The sequence below is a fragment of the Arachis ipaensis genome, chromosome B5 (assembly GCF_059453495.1).
Source record: "Arachis ipaensis isolate K30076 ecotype BB chromosome B5, ASM5945349v1, whole genome shotgun sequence".
In the NCBI taxonomy this organism is placed as follows: Eukaryota; Viridiplantae; Streptophyta; class Magnoliopsida; order Fabales; family Fabaceae; genus Arachis; species Arachis ipaensis.
The window spans coordinates 86827927-86842030 of record NC_142440.1 but is presented as its reverse complement, the minus strand read 5'-3'; the positions used below and the strand labels follow the sequence as shown (position 1 = coordinate 86842030).

Genomic DNA, 14104 nt, shown 5'->3' with positions numbered 1-14104 from the left:
TTTGTTTATCTTTGAGGTATATTTCTTCTGCAAAAGTAACAAATTTGCATGTTTGTAACTCTTTTTTGTTTAACTTGCTGCATTAAACAAATAGTAAATAACTAATAAATTAGTAAATATTAGTTACAAAAAATATAAATGCAAAAATATGTTGAATAAAATATATAATTTTACTTGTGTAAATAGAGAACTTTGAAAAAGTAAGCAAAATTGATAAGCGAGTTTGTGTTCGGATTGATTGAAAACCAATTTTTTTCCGGATTGGTTGAAAGCCGAGTATGTTCTCGAATTGATTATGACATGTGAAATATTATGATACGTTAGATTAAAATTTGATAAAATGTATTAAATAAAATCTTAATCAAGATTATTGAAATTGGTTCAAAAATTTGAATGTAATTCAAGTTTTATGAAACTGAGGGGAGTAGGAGTTATTTTACTCGCTCCCCACACACGGCGCCAATTGTTCTTGCTGAGATTGGCCGGTGTAAAACTCGTCTGTCGATGAATGTCTTCGAGCTTCTTGTCGAGATGAGTTATACGTCGGCAAGAAGAGAACAAGGGAGTGGGTACCTGCAAAAGACACTCCGACGCTCAAGCCAGTAAGTGTTTAAGAGGTATAAGAATAATTCTATGAATATAGAGTGTAAGACATGAAATAAAAGTTATCATGTGTTGTGTGTAATAATTCTATGAATATAGAATGTATGACATGAAAATAGAACTTATCATGTATTGTCTGTTGAAATTAGACATAGAAGGTTCCTTTTATAAGCATAGAATTGATGAATGATATTAATGTTATGACCGTTTGGTCATTAAGATTGAAATGATGGTCATTAAGTCGGTAATGAAGGTGTCGGTTACAGAATGAATGATAATTAAGACCTAGATATAACTTATAATGCACAATAAAGACCGAGTTATAAAGTGACGGATCATAGTCCCCAAAATTTGTCCGTCGATCATATGATCCAGGCTATGATTAGAAAATAAAATGATTTATAACTTGGTTAAAAGATAAGTGAATAATGATATGGTAAGCCCCCAAGCTTAGTTGGGTTATTATGTCGGAACTTATTTAAAAAATAATTGAGTGATAAGAGTCATTCAATCAAGATAGTTGTGTGGGGAATACTTTTCTGCTTAAGAACAATTTTAGCATTTGATTGTATGTGAACTGAAAAGTTCAGAGATAGACATCCGTTGAAGGAATCGATTGTATGATCCGAGGATATAATGGTTAATTGTCTTAGAAATTTTTCTGTCCCACAACAACTGATTGACAAATTTCTCGTTCAAAGCAATTAGTTATTGAATATTTACAATTTATAGTGAAGGTCTGACATGAATAAAATAAATTGAGAAAATGAATAGGTATAAATTCACAACATATGTTGAATAATATATATTGTAAAGGTAAAATAGTTCAAAGTAAAAAAAATATACCTTGAAAGTTGATAATTGTAGACAGGACGACATATATGAATGTCATACATGTCAAATGTGAATATCTGAATTTTGTTTTGTAGGACATGCTTTAATTTGATAATAAAGCAATAAGCTAACAGTCATATAATAATAAAATAAGTTTTGTTTAGCTTTGAGGTATATTTCTTGTGCAAAAGTAACAAATTTGCATGTTTGTAACTATTTTTTGTTTAACTTGCTGCATTAAACAAATAGTAAATAACTAATAAATTAGTAAATATTAGTTACAAAAAATATAAATGCAAAAATATGTTGAATAAAATATATAATTTTACTTGTGTAAATAGAGAACTTTGAAAAAGTAAGCAAAATTGATAAGCGAGTTTGTGCTCGGATTGATTGAAAACCAATTTTTTTTTTTTCGGATTGGTTGAAAACTGAGTATGTTCTCGGATTGATTATGACATGTGAAATATTATGATACGTTAGATTAAAATTTGATAAAATGTATTAAATAAAATCTTAATCAAGATTGTTGAAATTAGTCCAAAATTTTGAATGTAATTCAAGGTTTATGAAACTGAGGGGAGTAGGAATTATTTTACTAGCTCCCCACACACGGCGCCAATTGTTCTTGTTGAGATTGGCCGGTGTATAACTCATCTGTCGATGAATGTCTTCAAGCTTCTTGTCGAGATGAGTTATACGTCGGCAAGAAGAGAACAACGGAGTGGGTACCTGCAAAAGACACTCTGACGCTCAAGTCAGTAAGTGTTTAAGAGGTATAAGAATAATTCTATGAATATAGAATGTAAGACATGAAATAAAAGTTTTCATGTGTTGTGTGTAATAATTCTATGAATATAGAATGTATGACATGAAAATAGAACTTATCATGTATTGTCTGTTGAGATTAGATATAGAAGGTTCCTTTTATAAGAATAGAATTGATGAATGATATTCATGTTATGACCGTTTGGTCATTAAGATTGAAATGATGGTCATTAAGTCAGTAGTGAAGGTGTCGGTTACAGAATTAATGATAATTAAGTCCGAGTTATAACTTATAATTCACAATAAAGACCGAGTTATAAAGTGACGGATCATAGTCCCCAAACTTTGTCTGCCGATCATATGATCCAGGCTAAGTTTAGAAAATAAAATGATTTATAACTCGGTTAAAAGATAAGTGAATAATGATATGGTGAGCCCCCAAACTTAGTCGGGTTATTATGTCGGAACTTATTCAAAAAATAATTGAGGGATAAGAGTCATTCAATCAAGATAGTTGTGTGGGGGATACTTTTCCGCTTAAGAACAATTTTAGCATTTAATTGTATGTGAACTGAAAAGTTCAGAGATAGACATCCGTTGACGGAATTGATTGTATGATCCGAGGATATAATGGTTAATTGTCTTGGTAATTTTTCTGTCCCACAACAACTGATTGACAAATTTCTCGTTCAAAGCAATTAGTTATTGAATATTTACAATTTATAGTGAAGGTCTGACATGAATAAGATACTTGAGAAAATGAATAGGTATAAAGTCGCAACATATGTTGAATAATATATATTGTAAAAGTAAAATAGTTCAAGGTAAAAAAATATACCTTGAAAGTTGATAATTGTAGACAAGACGACATATATGAATGTCAAACATGTCAAATGTGAATATCTGAATTTTATTTTGTAGGACATGCTTTAATTTGATAATAAAGCAATAAGTTAACAGTCATATAATAATAAAATAAATTTTGTTTAGCTTTCAGGTATATTTCTTGTGCAAAATTAAACAAATTTGCATGTTTGTAACTATTTTTTTGTTTAACTTGCTGCATTAAACAAATAGTAAATAACTAATAAATTAGTAAATATTTGTTACAAAAAATATAAATGCAAAAATATGTTGAATAAAATATATAATTTTATTTGTGTAAATTAGAACTTTGAAAAAGTAAGCAAAATTGATAAGCGAGTTTGTGCTCGGAGTGATTGAAAACCAATTTTTTTTTCCGGATTGGTTGAAAGCCGAGTATGTTCTCGGATTGATTATGACATGTGAAATATTATGATACGTTAGATTAAAATTTTATAAAATGTATTAAATAAAATCTTAATCAAGATTATTGAAATTGGTTCAAAAATTTGAATGTAATTCAAGTTTTATGAAACTGAGGGGAGTAGGAATTATTTTACTCGCTCCCCACACACGGCGCCAATTGTTCTTGCTGAGATTGGCCGGTGTAAAACTCGTCTGTCGATGAATGTCTTCGAGCTTCTTGTCGAGATGAGTTATACTTCGGCAAGAAGAGAACAAGGGAGTGGGTACCTGCAAAAGAGACTACGATGCTCAAGTCAGTAAGTGTTTAAGAGGTATGAGAATAATTCTATGAATATAGGATTTAAGAAATGAAATGAAAGTTATCATGTGTTGTGTGTAATAATTCTATGAATATAGAATGTATGACATGAAAATAGAACTTATCATGTATTGTCTGTTGAGATTAGATATAGAAGGTTCCTTTTGTAGGCATAGAATTGACCAATGATATTCATGTAGTGACCGTTTGGTCATTAAGATTGAAATGATGGTCATTAAGTCGGTAATGAAGGTATCGGTTATAGAATGAATGATAATTAAGGCCGAGTTATAACTTATAATGCACAATAAAGACCGAATTATAAAGTGACAGAAATAATAAATTTATCATTTGAAAAGGCACATGTTAGCTAAACCCCTATTTATAAGACTCTTCTACTATTTGAAAGTTTATCATAGTGTTTATATTATATATTCAATTCACTCCTCTTGAATATTGTGATTATTAACTAACAAAACATAAAAATTTTAGTTGAGAAGCACATGAATTTTAGTTAAAAAATTTTGTTTAACTATGCAAATTTATTAATTGAATGATACAAGAAAATTTAGTTAAAAAACATAAAAATTTCCATTAAAAAACAAAAATTTTAGTTGTATAACATAGAAATATTAATTGCATAAGAGAGAAATTATTTTAGATTGTATATATACTAATATTTTAGTTGAATGACACTAAAAGTGAAAAAAAGAACATTTAGCTAAAAATATGCATAAATTTTAGTTAAATAACACAAAAAATATAATTTAAATATATTTTTTGTATTCATCGTAAAAAAAATTGTGTTTGATTTCTATGTTTCTCTTCAAAAAATTGATGTGTTCATCAATATAAAATTTTTGTATTTGTTATCAATAATTTTCTGTGTTTTCTTTTAGTTATGTTTCTTTTCAAAAAATTATGTTTACGCTAAAAATTTGTATATTTATCACTACAACATATTTATATCTATTTTCAATAATTTTTTGAATTTTCTTTAATTTCTAGCTATGTTTTCCTTTAAAAAATTGTATTTAACCTTAAAAAATTTCTGCACTTTTTCGCAATAAAGTTATGTATTTTTTCCCTACTATGTATGTATCTCTTCAAAATATTTCTATATTTATTACCACAAAAGTTTAAGTGTTAATCGTTAATAAATTTTTGTATTTTTTTCTAGTCAGTTATGTTTCTCTTAAAAAATGTGTTGTGTTTACCTTGAAAAAGTTTATATGTTTATCATCAATAAATTTATGTGTTGTTTTCCTAAGTTTCTCTTCAAAATTTTGAGGTTACCTTTAAAAAAATTCTTTGTTTGCTGTCGATAAATTTTTGTATTTCTTTTTCATATGTTTTCTTCAAAAATTCTAAAAATATAAAAAAAATCAAATAAACAAAGAAGATACATGAGAAGAAGGAGAAAACATAAAAGGAAAAAAAAATAAGAGAGAAGGAGCAGTAGGAGGAGAAAGAAGAATGTTTGGTCACCTAATATTTCTGATAGGATAAACCGCAAAAAATATTACCTGAAATTTTTTCGCAGAAAAAAATGCCTTCAAATTTTGTTATCGATGAAAATGTCCTCAAATATAGTTTGTGTTGTTATCTTATTGATGAATCCACATTTCATGGTAATTATTTGCTCTATTTGGGTGGATTTCATCAATTTTTTCTACACTTATTCAATGAAATACCATAGTTTCATGATTTCTTCGTAAATTGTACTTGAAAGTGAAAACATGCTTTTTAGGTCTTATAATTGCTAAATTTTATCCACTTAAATTTCATATGATGCCTTGATGTGTTTGCTAAGTGATTTCAGGTTTTCAAGGCAAGTATGGGTTGAAGAAGTGAGAAAAAGAGCATGCAAAAGGGAAGAAGCCATGGAGAAATGGAATTTGGAAGATTTAGCATTCGTGCGTGCGTACAAGCAACGCGTGCGTGCACGCAAGTGCGAGCTCGGTGATGCGTACGCATGACCCACGTGTACGCATGGAAGTGAATTTTGCCAGGCGACGCGTACGCGTGACCTACGCGTACGCGTGACCCGAGTCACATGAGCTCATTAATGTAAATCGCTGGGGGCAAATTATGGGCCTCCAAAACCCAATCCAGCTCATTTCTGAAACTATTTCAACCCCAATTCAAGTGGAAGCAAGGAGGAGGCAATTAGGTTTAGCTCTTCTATGCTTTTCTCTTAGTTTTCTAGAGAGAGAAGCTCCCCCCTCTCTCTAGAATTAGGTTAGGTTTAGTTAATTTGTCTTTAATTTCAGTCTTTAATTCTTGTCTTAATGTAGTTTCCTTTATGTTTTCATGCTTTCATGTCTTTATCTTCTTTATTTCTCTTGTTATTTCCTTTCTTTTGTCATTTTTATGTTTATGGATACTTTTGTTAATTTCAATTTTAATTAATACAATTTATGTTTTATGTTCATTTGTTGCTTTCTTTAGTTGTTGTTATGATTTTCTTGTATTTGGTAGTTAGATTTTATTTTTAATGTAATTTAATATTATTTTATTTTCATGCACACCAAGTGTTTGATGAAATACTTGGCTTAGTTTTTACATAGTTTTTCTTCACTCTTGGCTTGGAATTGGTGACTTTGGTGCTCCTTAAGTTATTGATGTCCATTCTTGTTTGATATATTATAGTAGTTAGTTGATTTGGTCTCTCTTGAGTCTAAGTGACCCCATAGTGTTGACTTAGGACTTAGGGATTAGAATTAACTATGCTTATTTGACTTATCATCGATGTATGGTTGACTAAGTAGGACTAACTCTTCATAATCATCATGTGTTTGTGGTCAATGTCTAGGATAGGTAGTCTTAGTTCTCAATTACTTACCAAGAGGTTTTCTTGCAGTTGAAGTTTCCTTTCGTTGCATTTAATTGCTTTGACTTTTATTGCTTTGACTTTTATTTCTTGCATGTTTAGTTTTCACACTCTTGGTTGAGAAATTGGGTGTTTGGGTGGAATTGAGTTGTGGATGTCCATTCTGTATTTGTTACATTTATTGCCACTTTAATTTCATGCATCTTTATTTTATTGTCATTTACAATTCTTGCATCTTTCAACCAAAATCCCTAAAAATCTCTCATAGCCAATAATGTACACATTTCATTGCAACTCCTAGGGAAGACGACCCGGGAGTTCAATACAATCGGTTAATAATATTTCTTTTGTATTGTGACATCTTTAGAATTTAAATTTAATTGTAGGAGTTTGTTGCCGGTTTGGTCTATACTTGCAACGGAAGTTATCTTTAGTGGAAAAATCCAAACCGGTGCAAATTCTCACTCATCAAGTTTTTGGCGCCGTTGTCGGGGAGTTGTAATGGTGTGATGTTGTTGGCTATTGTAAATATGTTAATATGTAAATAGCTTACTTTTTTGTTGTCTTTTGTTTTTCTTAATGGTTAGGATTGGGATCCCAGAGGACATTGCAAATTCAAGCATTGGTGGGGAAGTCATGCGCAAGCCACCATATCAAGGACTCTCCCAATTGTCTAACTTAAAGACAGTAAATAAAAGTGCTTGGTAACATCTTTCTAACTCTCCCTCTCTTTTAGCATTTGTTTGTTGACTTTTTGCTTCTTTTAATTAGCTTAGTTTGGTAGAATTTTTGTGTTGATCTTGCATTTTTAGGGTAGAATAAAATTTTGGGGTTGGAAATGCTATTTTGGATGTCATCTTTGGTGCCATAGAGCACTAAAAATTTTTTGAGAAAAACAGAGCATGTGCGTGCACACCCACGTGTGCGTACGCACATAACCCCAATTTTTGCGTTCTATGCATGCGCACCACTCTATGCGTGTGCACACCAGCTTATGCACCTTCTGCTGGGAGCATTAGCACACCTTGTGCATCTGCATCCCCTCCTTTTATGCCTTGTGCGTGCGCACGGACCTGTGTGCGTACGCATAGAAGGCAAGATAGCTGGCAATTTTGACGCTTCATGTTAAAAAAAAAATTTTAGCCTTTCTGTGCGTGGGCACAGGTTTGTGCCCACGCACACCTCAAGACAAGGCCTCTATTCATGGCGTTGGCACACATAGTGCGAACGCACAACATTTCATTTTCTTGCCCATCGACGCGTACGTGGTGCACGAAATTATGATGTCCAGGCTCAAACTATTCCTGGCACGTGAGCAACTTGGTACGCGTAATCGTGATTATACATTCATAATTTGTCACAACTTCGATACAACTAACCAACAAGTGCACTGGGTCGTCCAAGTAATACCTTACGTGAGTAAGGGTCGAATCCCACGGAGATTGTTGGTATGAAGCAAGCTATGGTCACCTTGCAAATCTCAGTTAGGCAGATATAAATTGATAATGATGTTTTCGAATAATAACTAATAGAATAGGGATAGAGGTACTTATGTAAATCATTGGTAGGAATTTCAGATAAGCGAATGGAGATGCTTTTCGTTCCTCTGAACCTCTGCTTTCCTGCTGTCTTCATCCAATCAGTCTTACTCCTTTCCATGGCTGGCTTTATGTGATACATCACCACTGTTAATGGCTACTTTCGGTCATCTCTCGGGAAAATGATCCAATGCCCTGTCACGGCACGACTAATCGTCTGGAGGCATCACCCTTGTCAATGGCTTCATCTTATCCTCTCAGTGAATAATATGCTCACGCACCCTGTCACGGCACGGCTATTCATCTGTCGGTTCTCGATCATGCTGGAATAGGATTTACTATCCTTTTGCGTCTGTCACTAACGCCCTGCAATTGCGAGTTTGGAGCTCGTCACAGTCATTCATTCATTGAATCCTACTCGAAATACCACAGACAAGGTTTAGACCTTCCGGATTCTCTTGAATGCCGCCATCATTCTAGCTTACGCCACGAAGATTCTGGTTAGGAGATCTAAGAGATATTCATTCTAGCTTATTTCATGTAGAACAGAAGTGTTTGTCAGACACGCATTCATAAGGGAGAAGGATGATGAGCGTCACACATAATCATCACCTTCATCACGTTCTTGGGTGCGAATGGATATCTTAGAAGTGAAATAAGATGAATTGAATAGAAAACAGTAGTACTTTGCATTAATCTTTGAGGAACAGCAGAGCTCCACACCTTAATCTATGGAGTGTAGAAACTCTACCGTATGAAAATACATAAGTGAAGGTCCAGGCATGGCCGAGATAGCCAGCCCCCTAAAATGTGATCAAAGGATCATAAGGTAATCCAAAGAAGCCAAATACAATAGTAAAAGGTCCTATTTATAATAAACTAGCTACTAGGGTTTACATGAGTAAGTAATCGATGCATAAATCCACTTCCGGGGCCCACTTGGTGTGTGCTTGGACTGGGCTTTGAGTGTTAAACGTGTAGAGGTCCTCCTTGGAGTTGAACGCCAGCTTTTGTGCCAGTTTGGGCGTTCAACTCTGGTTTTGGCTCCTTTTCTGGCGCTGGACGCCAGATTTGGGTAGAAAGCTGGCGTTGAACGCCAGTTTACGTCATCTATTCTTGGCCAAAGTATGGACTATTATATATTTCCGGAAAGCCCTGGATGTCTACTTTCCAACGCAATTGGAAGCGTGCCATTTCGAGTTCTGTAACTCCAGAAAATCCACTTTGAGTGCAGGGAGGTCAGAATCCAACAGCATCAGCAGTCCTTCTTCAACCTCTGAATCTGATTTTTGCTCAAGTCCCTCAATTTCAGCCAGAAAATACCTGAAATCATAGAAAAACACACAAACTCATAGTAAAGTCCAGAAATGTGAATTTAACATAAAAACTAATGAAAACATCCCTAAAAGTAACTAGATCCTACTAAAAACATACTAAAAACAATGCCAAAAAGCGTATAAATTATCCGCTCATCACAACACCAAACTTAAATTGTTGCTTGTCCCCAAGCAACTGAAAATCAAATAGGATAAAAAGAAGAGAATATACTATAAATTCCAAACTATCAATGAAACATAGCTCCAATCAAATGAGCGGGACTTATAGCTTTTTGCCTCTTGAATAGTTTTGGCATCTCACTTTATCCATTGAAGTTCAGAATGATTGGCTTCTATAGAAACTTCAGATTTCGAATAGTGTTATTGACTCTCCTAGTTCAGTATGATGATTCTTGAACACAGCTTCTTTATGAGTCTTGGCCGTGGCCCTAAGCACTTTGTTTTCCAGTATTACCACCGGATACATAAATGCCACAGACACATAATTGGGTGAACATTTTCAGATTGTGACTCAGCTTTGCTAAAGTCCCCAATTAGAGGTGTCCAGGGTTCTTAAGCACACTCTTTCTTTTTTTGCTTTGGACCTTGACTTTAACCGCTCAGTCTCAAGTTTTCACTTGACACCTACACGCCACAAGCACATGGTTAGGGACAGCTTGGTTTAGCCGCTTAGACCAGGATTTTATTCCTTTAGGCCCTCCTATCCACTAATGCTCAAAGCCTTGGGATCCTTTTTATTGCCCTTGCCTTTTGGTTTTAAGGGTTATTGGCTTTTTGCTCTTGCCTCTTGGTTTTAAGAGCTTTTGGCTTTTTCTGCTTGCTTTTCTTTCTATTATTTTTTTTCGCCTATATTTTTTTTCTGCAAGCTTTGTTCTTTGCTGCTTTTTCTTGCTTCAAGAATCATTTTTATGATTTTTTAGATTATCAAATAACATGTCTCCTAGTCATCGTTCTTTCAAGAGCCAACATATTTAACATTCTTAAACAACAACTTCAAAAGACATATGCACTGTTCAAGCATACATTCAGAAAACAAGAAGCATTGTCACCACATCAATATAATTAAACTAAGTTCAAGGATAAATTCGAAACTCATGTACTTCTTGTTCTTTTGAATTAAAACATTTTTTCATTTAAGAGAGGTAATGGGTTCATAGGACATTCATAACTTTAAGACAAAGTTACTAACTACTTAATGATCATGTAATGAAGACACAAACATAGATAAGCACATAACATAGAAAACGAAAAACAGAGAAAGTAAGAACAAGGAATGAGTCCACCTTAGTGATGTCCTTGAGCTCTTCTATGTCTCTTCCTTGTCTTTGCTGCTCCTCCTTCATTGCTTTTAGATCTTCTCTGATTTCATGAAGGATGATGGAGTGCTCTTGATGTTCCACCCTTAGTTGCTTCCAATAATTGTGTGGAAGAAAATGTATCCCCTGAGGTATCTCAGGGATCTCTTGATTTGCAGTCAAATGTTCTACCACTGAGCTATAGACCCTTGATGGAAGCTTTTGTCTTTCCTTTCCTCTTTCTAGAGGCTTCTCTGGCCTTAGGTGCCATCAATGGTTATGGAAAAAAACAAAAAAGCTATGCTTTTTACCACACCAAACTTAGAATGTTGCTCGCCCTCGAGCAAAAGAAGAAGGAATAGAAGAAGAAGAAGATATGGAGGAGATGGAGGGATGTGTGTATGGATGTGAGTGGTGGATGGAAAACAGAAGGGAAGGTCATGAATGGAGAGATAGAGGGTGAGGTGGGTGGGGATCCTGTGAGATTCACAGATCCTGAGATGATCCTGTGGGTCCATAGATCCTGAGATGATCCTGTGGGGTCCACAGATCTTGAGGTGTCAAGCCATTTACATCCCTGCACCAATTTAGGCATGCAAAATGCCCTTGCACACAACTCTGGGCGTTCAGCGCCAGGTTGGTGCCCATTTTGGGCGTTCAACGCCCATTTGTTGCCATTTCTGGTGTTGAACGCCAGAACCATGCTTGTTCTGGGCGTTCAGCGCCAGGATGTTGCCCATTTTGGGCGTTCAGCGCCAGAACCATGCTCTGTTCTGGCGTTTGAACGCCAGGCAGATGCTCCTCCAGGGTGTGATTTTTCTTCTGTTGTTTTTTATTCCGTTTTCAATTTTTATATTTATTTTGTGACTCCACATGATCATGAACCTATAAAGACATATAACTAAGAAGAATATAGTTAGATAAATAAAGATTGGGTTGCCTCCCAACAAGCGCTTCTTTAATGTCAATAGCTTGACAGTGGGCTCTCATGGAGCCTCACAGATGTTCAAAGCATTGTTGAAACTCTCCAACACCAAACTTAGAGTTTGACTGTGGGGGCTTGGGTTGACTCTGCTTTGAGAGAAGCTTTTCATGCTTCCTCTCCATGGTTGCAGAGGGACATCCTTGAGTTTTAAACACAAGGGAGTCCTTATTCCATTGAAGGACTATTTCTCCTCTGTCAACATCAATCACAGCTCTTGCTGTGGCCAGGAAAGGTCTTCCTAGGATGATAGATTCATCCTCTTCCTTTCCAGTATCCAAGACCATGAAATCAGCAGGGATGTAAAGGCCTTCAACCTTTACTAACACGTCCTCTACTTGTCCATAAGCCTGTTTTCTTGAATTGTCTGTCATCTCTAATGAGATTTTAGCAGCTTGCACCCCATAGATTCCCAGTTTCTCTATTACAGAGAGGGGCATGAGGTTTATCCCTGAACCAAGGTCACACAGAGCCTTAAAGATCATGGTGCCTATGGTACAAGGTATTATGAACTTTCCAGGAGCCTGTTTCTTCTGAGGCAATGTCAGTTGATCCAGATCACTTAGTTCATTGATGAACAAGGGAGGTTCAACTTCCCAAGTATCAATGCCAAATAATTTGGCATTTAGCTTCATGATTGCACCAAGAAACTTGGCAGTTTGCTCTTCAGTAACATCCTCATTCTCTTCAGAAGAGGAATACTCATCAGAGCTCATGAATGGCATAAGGAGGTTTAATGGGATCTCTATGGTCTCTAGATGAGCCTCAGAGTCCTTTGGTTCCTCAGAGGGAAGCTTCTTATTGATCACTGGACGTCCCAGGAGGTCTTCCTCCTTGGGATTCACGTCCTCCTCTCCCTCATTGGGTTCGGCCATTTTGGTTATGTCAATGGCCTTGCACTCTCCTTTTGGATTTTCTTCTGTATTGCTTGGGAGAGTACTAGGAGGGATTTCAGTGATCCTTTTACTCAGCTGGCCCACTTGTGCTTCCAAATTTCTAATGGAGAACTTTGTTTCATTCATGAAACTTACAGTGGCCTTGGATAGATCAGAGACTAAGTTTGCTAAATTAGAAGCATTTTGTTCAGAGTTCTCTGTCTGTTGCTGAGTGGATGATGGAAAAGGTTTACTATTGCTAAACCTGTTTCTTCCACCATTATTAAAGCCTTGTTGAGGCTTTTGATCCTTCCATGAGAAATTGGGGTGATTTCTCCATGATGAGTTATAGGTGTTTCCATAAGGTTCACCTAAGTAATTTACCTCTGCTATTGCAGGGTTCTCAGGATCATAAGCTTCTTCTGCATAAGAAGCCTCTTGAGTACTGTTGGATGCAGCTTGCATTCCATTCAGACTCTGAGAAATCATATTGACTTGCTGAGTCAATAATTTATTCTGAGCCAATATGGCATTCAGAGTATCAACTTCAAGAACTCCCTTCTTCATAGGCGTCCCATTACTCACAGGATTCCTCTCAGAAGTGTACATGAACTGGTTATTAGCAACCATGTCAATGAGTTCTTGAGCTTCTGCAGGCGTTTTCTTTAGGTGAATGGATCCACCTGCAGAAGTATCCAATGACATTTTAGCTAAGTCGGATAGACCATCATAGAAGATATCCAGGATGGTCCATTCTGAAAGCATGTCAGTAGGACACTTTTTGGTCAGTCCTTTGTATCTCTCCCAAGCTTCATAGAGGGATTCACCTTCCTTCTGTCTGAAGGTCTGAACGTTCACTCTAATCTTACTAAGCTTTTGAGGAGGAAAGAACTTGGCTAAGAAAGCCTTGACCAGCTTATCCCATGAGTTCAGGCTATCCTTAGGTTGAGAATCCAACCAGAGTCTAGCTCTGTCTCTTGCAACAAAAGGGAAAAGCATGAGCCTGTAGACTTCAGGATCTACTCCATTAGTCTTAACAGTATCACAAATCTGCAAGAATTCAGTTAAGAACTGAAAAGGATCTTCAGATGGAAGTCCATGAAACTTGCAGTTCTGCTGCATCAGAGAAACTAATTGAGGTTTCAGCTCAAAGTTGTTAGCTCCAATGGCAGGAATGGAGATGCTTCTTCCATGTAAATTGGAATTAGTTGCAGTAAAGTCACCAAGCATCCTCCTTTCATTATTATTATTTTCGGCTGCCATTTCCTCTTCCTGTTCGAAAATTTCTGAAAGGTTATCTCTGGATTGTTGTATTTTAGCTTCTCTTAATTTTCTCTTCAGAATCCTTTCAGGTTCCGGATCTGCTTCAACAAGAATATTCTTGGCCTTGCTCCTGCTCATATGACAAAGAAGAAGGCACAGAAAAATAATAATAATAATAGAGATCCTTT

At 35.4% G+C, this 14104-nt stretch overlaps 1 non-coding gene across 1 annotated transcript; it reads left to right on the top strand.

Annotated features, from left to right (window-relative positions):
- The first annotated feature begins 13413 nt into the window (after positions 1–13413).
- On the top strand, positions 13414–13520 carry LOC148564863 (small nucleolar RNA R71). The gene has a single exon (XR_015884401.1). It is a non-coding gene; the product is annotated as a small nucleolar RNA R71 (small nucleolar RNA).
- The last annotated feature ends 584 nt before the right edge of the window (positions 13521–14104 follow it).